At 40.3% G+C, this 18,256-nt stretch overlaps 1 protein-coding gene and 1 pseudogene across 3 annotated transcripts in view; both read left to right on the top strand.

Annotated features, from left to right (window-relative positions):
* Positions 1-18,256, top strand: part of RAB3C (RAB3C, member RAS oncogene family) — a 310,558-nt gene that overhangs the window by 60,447 nt on the left and 231,855 nt on the right. The window lies entirely within an intron of this gene.
* Positions 11,487-17,695, top strand: LOC105748257 (pre-mRNA-processing factor 40 homolog A-like; annotated as a pseudogene).

Raw genomic sequence — 18,256 nt, 5'->3', positions numbered from 1 at the left:
GAGTGAAGAAATTGCTTTTGCCACTTTTGATCTCTCCTGAAGGCTGGTTGTCAACACCTGTAATCAACTTCATATAAGAGAATCAAGCATGCTTTCTCAGATTTTTATCAGAGCAAGGTTAATTGTGTGAGCAGGACATGAGTTGACCCTTAAAGAGGCAGGGGGTGCTGTGGGAGCGACTGTGCTCAGTGGTCAATGGGACGGAGAGCTGGAGGGCTGCTTCCACACTGTCCTATCTATCAAACTTTCCCTTGTTCTCACTCTCTTATCTGAGAATGTATAAGAATGAGCCCTGCCAATTGTAGTGCAAGTAAGCCCAAGGGGAAAAAAAAGTCATTAAGAGAGACAGGAACCCATCTGGATATAAGAAGAGAAGAGATTATGGGATTGTGTCCTAACTGATCTCCACCTCAATATCAGCATCTGTGATTCTCAGAACCCCAGGTAGACTAAACACACCAATAACCTCATCATACTTTATTCCAACAATTTCAAAACAAGTCCCATACATTTATCTTATATGCAGTCTCTATCTTAAAAATGTGTTGTTGGGCTTCCCTGGTGGCGCAGTGGTTGGGAGTCCACCTGCCGATGCAGGGGACGCAGGTTCGTGCCCCGGTCCGGGAGGATCCCACATGCTGCGGAGCGGCTGGGCCCGTGAGCCATGGCCGCTGAGCCTGCGCGTCCGGAGCCTGTGCTCCGCAACGGTAAAGGCCACAACAGTGAGAGGCCCACATACCGCAAAAAAAAAAAAAAAAAAAAAAAATTGTTGTTCATACTTCCAGATGTTAATTTTTACATCATCATTTGGAATTAGGACATACTTTCCTATTTAAAAACGTTACAGAAATGGTTAGTTTCCCGGTAGAGCTAAAAACTGTATATAATTCCTAAGCTACCAAAAAAAATTGTAATTGTAATAAAGCGTTCTTGAGAACTATGTCGAAGAAAGAACTTTAGACTTGACTGGATACAAAAAGATTAGAAACCTGTTTAGTTTTCGAGGAAATTATATTATTATATTGCCATAGAAACCAGGGCACTGGCAAAAATAAGCCTGCGACTTTTTTTTTTTTTTTTAACAACCCTTGATACTCATAGAAAGTGGGTTGCAAAACCTGCATTTCCCAAGGAGGGCATCCTGTCCAATGCCAACATCAGATGAGGCCACGGAGGAACAAGGACAGAGGGTCCCAGGGTGTGGAGTCAGGGCCTGAAGTGAACAGTGAGGAAGGTGCTGCTTCCTGACGCCTGGCAGAAGACACACCTACTTATTAAAAATACTGGCTTTGAATTGGCATATATTTTCAACCTACATTCCTTTGACAAGAATCAGCTTAATGGCTACACGTAACTATGAGAGGCTAGGGAATAGAGACTAGCTGTGCATTTAGAAGGATGTTTCACTAAAGCAGATTTTAGTGAACTGTTGATAGACTGGGCCATACCTACGCTTCCCCCTCTCTGCTCATTTCCCTCCCGAGCTGACTGCCCTTGTTGCCTTCTCCTCTTCTCTGCCAGCCCTCTTAAAAGTCCCCTCTTCCTGGGTTGCAGTCACTCTTCACATCCATTCAGTTTGGCTTCTGTCCCCACAGGCAGGTGAAGTTGTTCACATAAGGCTGGAAATTATATCCTAAGTATTAAATACAAAGACCTATTTCCAGGCCTCATCCTCCCGATACTCAGCCACTGTTTCCCTGGATCTTCCTTGAGGTCTGTGGTGTCAGCCCCTCCTGACTCCCCTTTCAACTCTCTGACCACTTCTTCTAGTTCTCTTTATTAGTTGTTCCTCTCTGCTCTTCCCATAAATATTGGCACTTCCTAGAGTTTTCCTTTGATCGTTTTCTTTTTCACCCCTACTCAGTCTTCCTAGATGATCCATTTGACCTATTTATATCTCCAAAATGTAAATATCTGCTTTTGACCTCTTTTGACCATGCATGAGACTCACTAGACAATTCCATTCCTCAGACACTCAAGCTTAATGATCTAAAATGGAACTAAGTTTCCTTAAAAACTCTCTCCCTGATCCTTGAGGTTCTCAGATGTCATAATGATGACTAATGTTTAGTGAATATCTTCCACCTATCATGCATGCCAGCACTGGGTGAGGCATCTGACATGCATTTACATGATGAAGTCCACACAGGTAAAGTCGATATCACTATTCCCATAAGAGACAGCTAAATTTCAGTGAAGTTAAGTAAGTCCCTTCCAGTCACCCAGCTAGGTAGTGGCAGAGCTAGGATTTGAATACAGCTCATAGATCTCACACTGTTATCTATTAGGCTACTGTCTGACTCAATTTCTAGTAAAACGATTAATAAGATCTTTTCTTTAATCCTGTTTTTCTATACATATTACTTCGTAAAGTTCAATAATTTGTGGGAAAAAAACAGTATTGCTTTGTCAATTTAAACACACTTTGATAGAGATGAAAATTGATGCTAATTGTTTCAATTTCATAATCTGAATCCAGTTAGCTCTATGACTTGGTAACATCGTGGTCAACTTAACTTGGATTCCAGTTTCTATAAATAATTAAATAGAAGAACAATTCCTGAAGATATGTTGAAAGAGAAAAAAAAAAGTTATTCTTTACTTGGGTTCTAAAAATAGCCGTAAGTGTCACGAGTAGCAGAATAGCTGAACATGCCTAAAAATAATCTGGCTAACTGTTATTGATCCATTGTGTCATTTATCCTAAATTCACCAAAAAGGATTATTTTCATATTTAACTAATATTGAGGGTCTTAAAGGACAATGATCTTTTAGCTGTTATGACTTTATCTGCTAACGTACTTGACCACCTTTCCCATACTTGAGAAATCTAAGGTTACAACATGACAGGCATCAGATTCTCAGTGGTATGTAATTAGTAATTAGCTATTCAGACCAGTTATTGGCAAATGTGCCACATTTTCATTTTGGAAATTTAGGCAAATTGCACTCCATTGAAAACATATATTAAAATGTCTGATTTTGCATCCAGGTTGATACATGATTGAAAGTAATCATTTTCTACCTTTCGAGCCATCACTTGTGACCTTCTGAATTCCCTATTGTTAATTGCCTGTTTCTGAAATTGTGCCTTTGTGTAGCCACATCCAATTAATGGCACCACCACTCCTGAAAAGGTTTCCTGCTTCAATCTCCATAAAGTAGTTCATTAGCTTTGCAGGGATTTTACTTCAATACTATATTTAGTTTGTACTCCCTGGGATGCTGCAAACAGAAGAGTGAGTTCCCTAGGCAGGAAGCAGTGGGGTTAGAAGAACAATCAAAGATAAATATCTGGCTTTAAAAATGGTCTGCGTTGTAAAGAACAAAGCAATACCAGGATGCTAGTAAATCAACAGCACTGCTTTTCTAATGGGCTTTCTCTTACATGAATTATCTTGGGCGAGTCAGACTTCAGCTTTCTCTAATAGGAAAAATATACTGAGAGGCTCAGGGAGAAATATCTCGTTCTTATTGTTGTTGTAATGCTCAAAATTCTATTGAGGCCTGGTATTGTACCCTCGGAGGTACAACGTGATTGGCAACTAGACTTAATAACTGCATTAAGTGGGCAAGTAGAGTGAATGTGAGAAGTGCAGTTAACAGAAATCATAATTGTGAGAGCAGCAGCTAAGGTAGAGGGAGATTCAATGGGCCAGGTGTCCAGACAGATGGGATATCCTGGCTTGGACCTGCCATGTGCAACCCTGGGTAAATTACTTCTATGCTCTGGGCCTCCGTCTCATCTTCCATTGAACTAGGATCTAAAGCTGAGATTTCTCGGGTCTCTTTTGGTTCTGTTATTCTATGATTTAGTAATGGCTCAAGCCAAACAGTTCAGCATGTTTGGAATCAACATTAGGTTGACATCCAAGGCATTCCATCAAGCAAATGGCGTGGCTTAATGATAACAGAAATAGCTCACAGAAACTGTGTTAGGCTAGTGTACTCCCAGTAACCCTATGAGTAGGCATTATTATTGCCCCCATTTTGTAAAGGGGAAACTGAAGTACAGAGGAATTATATTATGGGCACAAGGACACACAGCTCACAGCTGATAAATGGCAGAGCCAGGATACAAACCTAGGAAGCCTATGTTTTCAATTACCACACTTCCGGCAAACCAACCACCGGTGACGTATATTCCAGAAATTCTACAACATAAATAACATAAACAATAATTCTCTTTCCTGTCTGAGTTTCAGAAAAAATGAGAAAAAAAGGCAAAATAGTTAACGAATGGAGGAAATTTTAAAATCACCTTTATTAATTATAAGGCAGATATTGGAGAGAGTGGCTTAGGTGTGAAATCCCCAGAGTTAGACAGACTTATCCCCCAGCAATGGAAGGTAATGGTCCACCTAGGCCTCTCCTTGAGGAACAGAGCAGAGAGTGAGCCTTCCGTAAGCAGATTTTTCATTTGTTTGCTTTTGTTTTCCCCAAACCCACTAATCACATAAGTCACTCTGGGCAGAGTTGAGTGAGGGAAAGAGAGAGGCCAGGAGTGTTCCTCTCACTGATCTTCCCCAGCTGAAAGGAAAAATGAGGAAGGGAAAAGAAATGTCTCTATCCTAACCATTTCTCCTGGTTCTTCGTTTATAATTTATTTCCTCATTTTCATGCTATATCTGGTGTTAAAATTGTTTAAGATATTTGACCAGTATGAAGATAAATTGCTATAACCAGCACTAGCTGAGCTGCCATCATTTCGAGCTTCTGTTCTCTGTGTCTTGTCACATTTGAAAATGGACCCAGGAAGATTGGGAAAGTTACACAGGAGCACACAGTGAAGAAAGCGTGATCCTTACACATCGTATTTACAGAGCACAAATGAAGGGCTGATTCGGCTCTCTGTTGGTTAATAACCAAACTGAGTGGTTTGAGAATCAAGTAATATTAACAAGTAAGTGATTTATGATCAAAAGCAATTGTCATTTGGGGAACATTATTTCCAAGAGAGTGTTAAAGGCAGAGGAGATATTAGGAAAGGGAAAAGAGACATGATTCAGAGGAAGCCTCTTGCATACAGCTACAAGGCCATCAGTAGACATATTAGAATCACTGGGGCTCAAGTGAGATGGAGCAGGTCTCCCTCTGCAAAGTTTATTAGGCTGCAGCGTGTCAACAAGTGCCACAGGCCGATTATAACACCACGGAATACAAATTGAGAGATCACTGGATTCTAATTTTCTCTTGTAGCTCTCCTAAATGAATATGCAGAGCGTACCTTTCCATAACCAGTCATGTGTCTCGCTTCTAATACAGAAAATATGCTTCAGATGCATGAAATACAACTAACTGGAAATATGGAGGAAGAAACAGCACCCATGACTCTCTGTGGAATAACTGGGGGAGTCCTAGGGTCCTTTTAAAGACAGCAGAAAAATAAGGGCACAACATCCTTCCATTCATCCATCCACCCACCCATTTATCTAGTCTACACACGTGTTACGTGTACCCAGAGTTTGCCAGGTGCTGTGTACAAAGAACATAGATCTGTCTTCTTCAAGCAGACAAAAGGAAAACTGTAAGTCAGGGTTATTAGTGTGATTTGTGACAGATTAGAAGTAACCAAGCAGTGGGTATGGTGGGAGCAGAGAAAATGAGAATCTCAGTTTATGGGAGGAGTGCAGCATGTTTTCTGGAATAAGAAGTGGTAATTTCTCTGAGTCCTGAAATCAAGGAGGAGTTAATTAGGGAGCAAGGGGGTTGGGAAGGAGGGCACTCACTCGGGGCAGAGGGAACAGCATGAGGCCAAGGTGGGCCTGGGGCCTCAGGTAGCAGATACTATGGACAACACTGGTCGGGCAGGGCCTGAAGTGAGGATCTAAGTCTTCTCTACTCCAGGAGAGGAGAGTGATTCCAGAAAGGAACTTCATGTACCTTCACTTTGCTGGTTGTGATTTGGGTGGGTCAGGATATGGTGTCTGGAGCCTAAGGGACATTCTACCAGCACAGAATCTCATGAGGAATCTTTGAATAGGTTTTATGAGAAAGATGAGGCCTGATGACTTTTCCCTTGGTGGTAGGCTTGATTACTTTGGGGCTGTTTTCTTTGAGTTATGGGTAGCCTCTGGGGTGCCACCCATGCCCATCCAAAGGTGGAGTTGGGACCCCCTCTGTTCTGCTCACACTGTCTCTCACTGCACTTATCGTGTTATTGCTGTCACTGACACTTAGAAACAGCTTCCGTCTCCGTTTCTTGAAGGTCAGAGGGCAATGTGTTTATTCAGTACCTTTGCATCCTTAACATTGGCAGAGCCTGACACATATTAGCTCTCCATAAAGGTTCTCTAAAAGAATGAACCTATGAGTATATGATTTGGCTCTTCTGATGAGTTTTAAGGAAACCTGTTATACATGAGATTTCCTAGGAAAAACCCTGTCAATGGGGCAAGCTTCATACCAGTCACCCATCCAGCAAAGCAGAGGCGATGTTCTCTCGAGGGTGACTGGCGGGCTTCCAGGCCTGCTGTGGGCTCCTAGGAAAGAGCAGACTTTTCACTGGTGGACACCAAGCTTGTTCCGCTGGGTGGGAGCTCTGTAAGTGGAGAGCAGAGCACACAGTGGAAAGAGAAGGCGGCAAACTCGATATTGCCTGCTTCTCAGTTTTGCTTCCAGCCTTCCAAGGTTGCCCCCCACCTCCACTCACTGGGGCAGGGAAAGCCAGCCCCATGCCTCACCAGCCTGGTTTTACTTTGTTCGTTAAATCGTGAGCCCAGTGATCACTCACGGCTGACACATCCAATTAGGAGCCACACAAGTAATTTTCCCCAAGCTGCCCCTTGGCACCTTCTGCTGTATCGTATCAAAGTGTGACGAGTCAGTTACGGAGAACGATGATCACACTCTGTATTGCTCACCTCCTATTGCAGGCTGTGACTATTGGTGATCTAGGTCCACCCAGAAGTATCCAGATATAAAGGAGGAGCATGCTATGCTCAATTCAGTGTTCCTCTTTAGAAGCTGCATCTCAAGTCAAACCGAGATCCTCTATTTTGAAGAGCTATTGGATAAGGCACTGAAGACAACTAAAAGAAAAGCAGGACTCGGGATAAGAAAAATCCCTACAACCAGCTTTTTAGCTGATAAGATACTTCAGCTCTTTTCTGATGAACAGAATAATAACTTCCTTACCCCCAAACTTTTAGTTATTACTTTAGCTGATGGTTTATGTCTCACAAGCGTATCTGAGAGCCGATAGAATTGTGTTGAGTCCAGGAGAAATAAGTACTATAGGATTTTTTTAATAACACACTGAATTTGAAGATAATCACAATCCTCAGGTTTAATGATGCACACATGTCCCTGAGTTGACTAAATAGGTCTGGAGATTGAAGGTCGCCACACTCCTTTGATATTGAGTGCAATATAGCACTTTGATACCGCCTCGTGCTCCCTTTACAGTCATTGTGTGAGGTGAAATGAATGTTATCTAAGTTTTGCAGATGAAAAAAAACTGAGAGTCAAAAAAGTAGTAGGTGCCGGGCTTCCCTGGTGGCGCAGTGGTTGAGGGTCCGCCTGCCGATGCAGGGGACACGGGTTCGTGCCCCGGTCCGGGAAGATCCCACATGCCGCGGAGCGGCTGGGCCCGTGAGCCATGGCCGCTGAGCCTGCGCGTCCGGAGGCTGTGCTCCGCAACGGGAGAGGCCACAACAGTGAGAGGCCCACGTACCGCAAAAAAAAAAAAAAAAAAAAAATAGTAGGTGCCACAGTAAGGGAAAATACTACTACTCTTCGATTATGAAAGTCAGAGTTTTCATCTAAGTTTTGATATAAAATAGTTCTCTGGGTATGAGCTGATCACTCCTTCTCAGGGCCACACAGCTCTCTCCCTGGAAAATGAGAAGCCAAAACTCTAAAGTCACCAAAGTCCGTCAAAGAAATAAGGGCTAGAGAATTCTATATCATAAGGTTAATTAGCAGAAGACCCCAGGTTGCTCTCCATAATTGCCTTCTAATTTACTTTTCCTCAGAACATTGCTTTTCTAGTAGCAATGACATCATTCATTCATTCAAAAAGCACTCACTGGATGAGCCCTACAGGCCCCCTCTTGGATACAGAGTTGAATGAGATTTTGCTCTGAGCATCTCCCCTTAGAGAAATCAGTTTACTGTGTGATTGTGTGGGTTTTGGGTTTACAAAACAGGCTTTTCAATGTAATATAGGAACCTCTATAGTTTTTTATAAAAGAAGGAGAACTCATGTTCCAAAATGTAAGGAAAACAGAAAACAAACAATAAAACCTCTCATTTCTTGGAAAGATGAAACTATAAGATCCAGATACTTTTCATATTTATTTATTTATTTATTTTTATTGAAGTATAGTTGATTTACAATGTCATGTTAGGTTCACGTGTACAGCACAGTGATTCAGTTATATAACTATATATATATTTTTCAGGTTCTTTTCTCTTATAGGTTATTACAAAATATTGAGCATAGTTCCCTGTGCTATACAGTAGGACCTTGTTGGTTATCTATTTTATATATAGGAGTGTGTATATGTTAATCCCAAACTCCTAATTTATCCCTCCCCTGCTTCCTCTTTGGTAACCATAGAAATTTATGGTTTTTTAATTGTGACCTAAAAGTCTCTGTAGAATGTTCTACATTCTCTCAAAGGAGAAAAGTAAACTAAGAAATTTGCTCATATTTATCAGTGCGAAGTGGATGCATTAAAATGCTAAAGTATTTTTATTCCGTGTTTTGTTCAGGGTTAGCTAATTGCTATAAAAATCCTAAAAACTGAGTAGGCTTATACAACGAAATTTAATTTCTCAGTCATGCTGAGTCCAGTTCTGGTTTTCCCGTTGAGCAGTTCTCCTGAGAAAGGCCTCCTTCAAGTAGTAACTCAAGGATCCGGGGCTTCCGTCCTATGGCTCCATCCTCCTGTGGCTTCAAGATTTCCCTGTCATCACTGGGAAAATCATCTTACTCCCAGTGCTTAGTTACCTCAGCTGTGAACCAAACAGAACTTTCCTTCGTATTCCTCTGTCAAGAATTAGTCATACGGCCCCTGCTTGCTGAAAGGGGAGCCCAGAAATGTTCTGGCTAGGCAGCCACTTTCTAACATATATTTTAGTTATTCAGCCATGTTTTTCCAGTAAATACATAGCTCCCGTCTCAAGTTCCCCAAGTGCCCCACCACTACCTGGTCCACTGGGAGCCCCTGAACAGTCCAGCAACTAAAGGGTTAATACCCAAAAGGAGCTGGCCTCCAGAATACTCTTCCACTGCTCTCCCTGCCATCTCTTCTGATTGGTGGTGCTCATTCTGTACTGATTAGATATTTTGCAGATCACACCTGCAATTCAGGTATCTTTCCAAGCTCCGTTTTCCGAACTCTCTGGCTCTAACTTGCTTGTTGTGGTCACTGACCTCCAATTCCAGATTTCATCCTCCCTTTGGGAGCTCCTTTGGACTTGATGACTGGTACCTTCCCAGAATTCTCCATCTTCCCTTCCACCCTGACTTAACAGCCATAGTCCATCCCCACCTTATTCATACCATTCCCCTCCAGAGTGTCCTAATCACCTAAGTGGGGAGTCTGACATTCCAAGGCACACAGAGTCTTCATAATTCCCTGGGCTTTCTGGACTCATCACTGTCACTCTCCCCCACGCCTGACACAGGCTCCTGGCCTCTCCTTCCTTACTGTCTCTCTCTTAGCCTCCCTTCAACGAAGAGGTATTTCCATCCCCTCCTCATCAGGATCTGCCTGGCCAGTGTTACTTTTTCAGGGAACTCGGAACCCTATTAGCCAAAGTAATGAACACATCTCTGCTAAAATGTCTTAATGGTCTGCCCATCTTAGACAGTGCATTTGTCTGACAGCTGGAGACAGGTGAAGATAAAACCTTAGCTCAAAAAGCAGCACACTCTTGTTCTTTCAAGCACTACAATGGCATCAAACTACACTCTTCTTCCCCTGTCTCTGACAGGCCCTGATTTCTTTCCTGCCTTCCCGATTCCCTGCCTTTCTGTTTATAATTTACAATTTATATGCAAAGAATTTTCAGCATCTGACCATTACAAACTGAAAAAAATTGTGTAATCTCATTCTTGGAACCCTAATTACATGCATTTAAAACCTCAACTCATGTAGCCAGCGACATTTTAAATGAACAGGTATAAAGTAGTGGCTTTGCACTGGTTCACATTTTCTTAAATGTGACACGAGGATTTCTAACTCTGATCTCCATTCAAATTTAAGGTGCAAGATTCATCTTGTACTAGTGATTTAGAAAAAGGACGATTCTTGCTAAATTCTTAGTAATATCAGGTAAGAGAGCAAAGATCAGAGTCTAGGAAGAAAGAGAGGAAGCAAAACAGGGAAATATGGTGGGAGTACAAGAGAGAGGGTGTGGAGGAGGGAAGGCTGGTACAGTTAGACAGCAGAGGAGCAAAGAGTAAAAGTTAAGAAAACCAAATGTAAAACTCTGGGTTTTGAATGAAGAATGAGGAATAATAAAGAATGGATTTAGCAAGAAATATAGTAACTCCAGTTGAGTCAGAAGAAACCCTGGGAGTTTTAGATACATGTGATAATTGGCATATGTGTGCTAAACAGGATCAACTCTGCATTCACATATAATGAAATCTTTCATACCTCAGTTTAATCAGCTTCCATAATTATGGTTATAAATTATAACTAGAGATGCTACTGCTGGAAGAAGAAATATGGCCATATTTGTTAAGCTGCCATTTATTATCATCTGTGAATTTCTTGTAGCTGCGTTTTCGTAGATGGTTTGAGGACCGGCGTTAACGACTGTGATTCCCCTATGAATTATTGAGAATGGCTAGGAAATCCTTGGCACCCACTTTGAAAATCACTTCCACATTATTCTTGTACCTTCCATTCTGGAAAAGACTAATCTCCAAGATGAAGAAAAAAAAGGAAAACTCAGAACTGAAATAGAGAACAGCTTTGAATGTTTGGATTAAGCAGGATTACTCATGATCCAGAGGGATCACTTTTCTGGAGCCTAAATTAAATTGGGCATTTGGTTCCACAGGAGCTGGGTAATGTCTTTACTTTGTAGTTGGAATCAAATTCAGTCTATAATATGTCACTGATATGGGGATGTTAAACTTAGGCAAATCAGACCTTCCTTAAAACCAGATTGTTTCCTGTCACCGTGTAATCTGCTGGATCAGCCACAGTAGCAGTGACCGCAAAGCTCTGATATAAACTATGTCACATCATAGAGTTTTGAGATGCAAATGTTGGTCTTTACTAGCTCTGGTCTCGTACCATTGACCACTTTCTTAATTATGACTGACACTGACTGTTTTTCTAGATTCCTGTTTATTTTGCATGTTTTCTGTCACCATTCAATAAGTCAGTAAATGAGGCTGTCAGTAATTCTTTAGATCAGTTATCTTCAAAGTGACAGGGGTGATGGGAGATGGTAGAGGTAGCATTCACTCCAGAGGGTGTACAAGATAATACATTAGCAGTAAATATTAGAAAATGTGTTTCCATATACATAATACATTGGTACAATAGTACAATATATACTATGTTATACATGTTATACATGTTATTATATGTGTTGGTATGTGTGTAAAAACAAAACTATACACAATGAAGAATTTTGATTTTAATCCCAGGGCATTTAATTAATTATTCATGCACTCCATAAACAATTTTTAGTCTGTATCTTGTGCCCTGCACTATGCTAGGCACTGAGAATACAATTGTAAACAAAATAAATACAAGTCCTCCATTCAAAGCTTACAGTCTACTTGGAATAGTAATTCTCAGGGTGATGAATATAAGCTTATAACAGAGGAGCTTGGCTTAGCCTAGGGGTGGGAGTTATCAAGAAAGCCTCCTGACTTCTTATTCTTTTATAGTTTTCCTTGGAAATTGGAATATATTTTATAATATCCTCTCATGAATTGTCCCATAAAGTATAGTATCCACCATCAGTTTATATTCCCTAAAAAATGGGAAAGTGAATTTTTTTGTCATAAAACTTAATTTTATATGTTTTCTTTTCTCCATCGCCTACTGTAGAAGTGAAATTGTTATTATATGAGCTGCTGAGCTGGAAGAAGTATCATATCTAAGGTTAAGCATGGCCCAGAGGTACAGTCATTCCACTGGGAAATAACAGGAGAGATGCAGTTAATGATACATTGTGACTTGCATTTCCAGACCTCTGGTACTGGTATGTGCACACAGGCATACACACCCCTGCAGAGCTATATATGGAATAGTTAGGGGATTTTTTCCTCGATAAAGAAGAAAAACAAAGAGAAAAGATGAGACAAGTTTGCTGAAATTTATATGAACTTTTGAGTACTAAACATCTAAGTTTGATTAAAAAATAATTAGGGCTTCCCTGGTGGCACAGTGGTTGAAAGTCCACCTGCTGATGCAGGGGACACGGGTTCGTGCCCCGGTCTGGGAAGATCCCACATACCGCGGAGCGGCTGGGCCCGTAAACCATGGCCACTGAGCCTGCGCGTCCAGAGCCTGTGCTCCGCAACAGGAGAGGCCACAACAGTGAAAGGCCCGCATACCGCAAAAAAAAAAAAAAAAAAAAAAAAAAAAAAAATTAAAATTTTAAATGAAAACAACTTTTAATAAAATACATGTGCTTCAAAAATCAGGTAACATTTTAGTTTAAAATTCTAATCGGTCCGACGGTGAGGCTGGGGACGGGAGCTGAGCATGGAGGCCTTATGATGGGGCACCCTGGCATGCATTATGCCCCAGTGGGAATGCATCCTGTGGGTCAGAGAGCGAATATGCCTCCTGTACCTCATGGAATGATGCCCCGGATGATGCACCCAATGGGAGGACCACCAGTGGGACAAATGCCTGGAATGATGTCTTCAGTAATGCTTGGAATGTTGATGTCTCATATGTGTCAGGCTTCCATGCAGCCTGCCTTTACTGCCAGGAGTAAATAACATGGATGTAGCAGCAGGTGCAACACCCGGTACAAAATCAACGTGGACTGAACATAAATCACCTGATGGAAGGACCTACTATTGCAATACTGAAACAACACAATCTATTGGGGAAAAACCAGATGATCTTAAAAGTCCTGCTGAGCAACTTTCATCTAAATGCCCTGGAAGCAGTACAAATCTGACTCTGGAAAGCCTTCCTATCACAATTCTCAAACAAAAGAATCCCACTGGGCCAAACCTAAAGAACTTGAAGATCTTGAAGGATCCGAGAATACCATTGTTGCTGAAGTCTTATTACAAAATCAAGCCTGCCCACAATGATCAAAGCTGAAGAAAGCAGTAAACAAGAAGAGTGCGCCATAACATCAAAAGCCCCAGTTCTTACAACAGAAATTCCAACCACAGTGAGCACCATGGCTGCCGCCGCTGCAGCCAATGCCAGTGCTTCCACCTCTGCCTCCAGTACTGTCGGTGGAACTGTTCCAGCTGTTCCTGAGCCTGAGGTTACTTCGATTGTTGCTACTGTTGTAGATAATGAAAATACAGTAACAGTTTTGACTGAAGAACAAGCACAACTTACTAGTACCCCTGCTGTTCAGGATCAAAGTGCTGAAGTGTCTAGTAATACGGGAGAAGAAACATCTAAGCAGGAAACTGTAGCTGATTTTACTCTGAAAAAGGAGGAGGAAGAAAGCCAACCGGCAAAAAAACACATATACTTGGAATACAAAGGAGGAGGCAAAGCAAGCATTTAAAGAATTATTGAAAGAAAAGCGGGTACCATCTAATGCTTCATGGGAGCAAACTACGAAAATGATCATTAATGATCCACGATACAGGGCTTTAGCAAAGTTGAGTGAAAAAAAAGCAGGCCTTTGATGCTTATAAAGTCCAGACAGAGAAAGAAGAAAGAGAAGAAGCAAGCTCCTAATACAAAGAGGCTGGGGAATCCTTTCAGCGTTTTCTTGAAAATCATGAGAAAATGACTTCCACAGCTAGATACAAAAAAGCAGAGCAAACGTTTGGAGAGATGGAAGTCTGGGATGCAATATCAGAACGTGATCATCTTGAAATCTCTGAAGATGTTTTATTCTTTCTTTCAAAAAAAGAAAAGGAGCAAGCAAAGCAGTTGCAAAAGAGAAATTGGGAAGCCTTCAAAAACATACGTGACAACATGGCTAACGTGACATACTCTACTACTTGGTCTGAAGCCCAGCAGTATCTGATGGATAATCCAACTTTTGCAGAAGATAAAGAATTACAGAACATAGATAAAGAAGATGAGTTCATTTGCTTTGAAGAACACATTCGGGCTTTAGAAAAGGAAGAAGAAGAAGAAAAATAGAAGAGTTTGCTTCGGGAAAGGAGACGACAGAGTAAAAACAGAGAATCTTTTCAGATATTTTTAGATGAACTACATGAACATGGACAACTGCATGCTATGTCATCTTGGATGGAATTGTATCCAATAATTAGTTCTGACATTAGATTCACTAATATGCTTGGTCAGCCAGGATCAACTGCACTTGACCTTTTCAAGTTTTACGTTGAGGATCTTAAAGCATGTTATCATGATGAGAAGAAGACAATAAAAGACATTCTAAAGAATAAAGGATTTGTAGGTGAAGTAAATACTACTTTTGAAGACTTTGTGGCAATAATCAGTTTGACTAAAAGATCAACCACATTAGATGCAGGAAGTATTAAGCAGGCTTTCAATAGTTTACTAGAAAAGGCAGAAGCCCGTGAACATGAAAGAGAAAAAGAGGAGGCTTGGAAGATGAAACGAAAAGAATCTGCATTTAAGAGTATGTTGAAATAAGCCACTCCTTCACTGGAATTGGTTGCTCTCTGGGAAGATCATGAATGTCAACATCATCATTCAAAGAATAAGTAATATTCTAAGAAATTTGAAAAACATCACAGGAAACACTCCTGCTCTCGATCAGGGTCGGATTCACATGATGACGACAGCCATTCAAAGAAAAAAAGACAGCAATCAGAGTCTCGTTCTGCTTCAGAACATTCTTCTAGTGCTGAATCTGAGAGAAGTTATAAGAAATAAAAAAAACATAAGAAGAAAAGCAAGAAGAGAAGACATAAATCTGACTCCCCAGAGTCAGATGCTGAACAGGAGAAGGATAAGAAAGAAAAAGACTGGGAAAGCGAAAAAGACAGAACTAGACAAAGATCAGAATCAAAACACAAATCACCTGAGAAAAAGACTGCAAAGGATTCTGGTAATTGGGATACTTCTGGCAATGAACTGAGTGGAGGGGAATTGGAAGAGCACAGAAGCACCCTTCTGGAGCAACTGGGTGATGATCAATAAATTATACCAAGTATGTTTACAGTATGATGTAAAGTCTAATTCAGACCAGGGATTCTATTTTAAGTCAATTGAAATAACACTGGGTTTTAATTATATCACACAAATAAAAGTACATTTACGTATTGTTATTGTGGACTTTATAAAAGCAAAGGAAATTAAAAATAACTTTTGATCCTGTATCAAGAATCATATTTTCATACAGTCATAACTGTCTGTGACCCTTTCATAGGGCACTGCAGAATGGATTCAAGGTGGCAATTTAAGGGGCTTCCCTGGTGGTGCAGTGGTTGAGAGTCCGCCTGCCGATGGAGGGGACGCGGGTTTGTGCCCCGGTCCGGGAGGATCCCACAAGCCGCGGAGCGGCTGGGCCCGTGAGCCATGGCCGCTGGGCCTGCGCGTCCGGAGCCTGTGCTCCGCAATGGGAGAGGCCACAGCAGTGATAGGCCCGCGTGCTGCAAAAAAAAAATAGAAAGGTGGCAATTTACTGATAACTGCAGGTGTCTCTACTTTGTTCTAAAGTCTAAATCATGAGGTGATTTGATTTACTTTATACAAGTTGGATTTTGAAGATATAATGAAAGGTTTTTGATATCTAGTAGTACAAAAAAGCACCAGCAATGGATAAAACTGCTTTTTTGTGCACTATCCAGCTGGTTAAAGCCAATATGATCTTTTACGGTGAACTCAGAAATAGGTGTTCTTAATGGAAACCTGGTAGACCCTTAACTATAGTGGTGCTATTGAGCACTACTATAATAAAGCCACAATTATTTTCTATGTCTTCTTCTTGGATTGATCCCTTTATCATCATGTAGTGTCCTTCTTTGTCTCTTGTAATAGTCTTTGTTTTAAAGTCTATTTTGTCTGATATGAGAATTGCTACTCCAGCTTTCTTTTGATTTCCATTTGCATGGAATATCTTTTTCCATCCCCTCACTTTCAGTCTGTATGTGTCCCTAGGTCTGAAGTGGGTCTCTTGTAGACAGCATATATACAGGTCTTGTTTTTGTATCCATTCAGCCAGTCTATGTCTTTTGGTGGGAGCATTTAATCCATTTACATTTAAGGTAATTTTCGATATGTATGTTCCTATTACCATTTTCTTAATTGCTTTGGGTTTGTTATTGTAGATCTTTTCCTTCTCTTATGTTTCCTGCCTAGAGAAGTTCCTTTAGCATTTGTTGTAAAGCTGGTTTGGTGCTGCTGAATTCTCTTAGCTTTTGCTAGTCTGTAAAGGTTTTAATTTCTCTGTCAAATCTGAATGAGATCCTTGCTGGGTAGAGTAATCTTGGTTGTAGGTTCTTCTCTTTCATCACTTTAAATATGTCCTGCCACTCCCTTCTGGCTTGCAGAGTTTCTGCTGAAAGATTAGCTGTTAATTTTACGGGGATTCCCTTGTATGTTATTTGTTGTTTTTCCCTTGCTGCTTTTAATATTTTTTCTTTGTATTTAATTTTTGATAGTTTGATTAATATGTGTCTTCACGTATTTCTCTAAATGCATTTAAAAAAGGCTATTGTGAGGGCATTATTTTGAGGTGATATTTAAAAAGTTAACATCAAATTAAATTGTAAATTAGCTTAAATATATTGCCTTAAGGACCTAATAAAGAATGTGCCACCAAACCTTAAGTGATGGTTGCAATATCCTTGTCTAAAACAAATCAATGTTGACTTAAACGATTTTTTTTTTCTTTTTTTGCGGTACGCGGGCCTCTCACTGTTGTGGCCTCTCCCGTTGCAGAGCACAGGCTCCGGACGCGCAGGCTCAGCGGCCATGGCTCATGGGCCCAGCCGCTCTGCGGCATGTGGGATCCTCCCAGACCAGGGCACGAACCCGTGTCTCCTGCATTGGCAGGCGGACTCTCAACCACTGCGCCACCAGGGAAGCCCCTTCAACGATTTTTTTAACAGTTGTCTTTTTTCTTTTTTTTTTCTTTTACAATCTGATCTTTCTCTTGCTTTTTTTCATTGAGGAAGTCTTACCTTCCCTACTCACTGAGAAGTACTGACTTCGTGGTACACATTCTAAAGCATTTCTGATTTGAATATTTTTGTACATTTTTATCAATTATTAAATCTCTTCTAGGGAAAAAAGATGCTCTAATAAAAGGGTTATTAAGCATTGTCCTATGCCTAAAATATGGTTCCTTATATTTCTTTGTATCAGTCAAAAACAGATAAATTGAGTCATAAATATCTTAAATGATTATTTGCATGGTAAACCAGAGGATGAATTGAGAATGAAATATAATAAATGATGAATAAATAATGAACTCTTTTTGAACACCAATTCACATAGTTTCTCTCTTACTTGTATGTGAATTATATCCTCTTTTAAAAAATATGGAGTAGACCAAATGGAAAATAGCTAGTGCGAAGCAGCCACACAGCACAGGAGATCAGCTCGGTGCTTTGCAACCACCTAAAGGGGTGGGATAGGGAGAGTGGGAGGGAGACGCAAGAGGGAGGAGGTATGGGGTATATGTATATGTATAGCTGTTTCACTTTGTCATAAAGCAGAAAATAACACGCCACTGTAAAGCAATTATACTCCAATAAAAAATGTTTAAAAAATATATGGAGTAGTAGTTTTTGTTTATTTTCCTTTTGCAGTATTCTCTTGGCTTTTTCCTGTGTTTATTATTCCATACAAATTTAATTTTGCTTAAAATAGCTTTATTATTTTTATAATAATTATAAATGTTTATTATAAACAGTTGAAACAATGCAAATATAGTCAAATAATATAAAAATTATCAAAAATCTTATCCCATGCCTATGAGAATATAATAATTATTATTTTGTAGCATATTCTTCTAGACCTTTCTTTATACATTTATAGACGTATAGAAGTAGGTAAACAGTCTTATATAAATGGCATCATGTTACAGATTACTCTTTAATCTGCCATCGTACTCATTAATATTTCATATGTATAAAACCTATTTCATATATAAAAGGATTTTAATTTTTTGTCATGTGTTGCTA

Source organism: Orcinus orca, chromosome 3 (assembly GCF_937001465.1).
Source record: "Orcinus orca chromosome 3, mOrcOrc1.1, whole genome shotgun sequence".
Taxonomy (NCBI): Eukaryota; Metazoa; Chordata; class Mammalia; order Artiodactyla; family Delphinidae; genus Orcinus; species Orcinus orca.
Note: the sequence above shows the minus strand (reverse complement) of the source record. Positions and strands in the feature narration are given on the sequence as shown.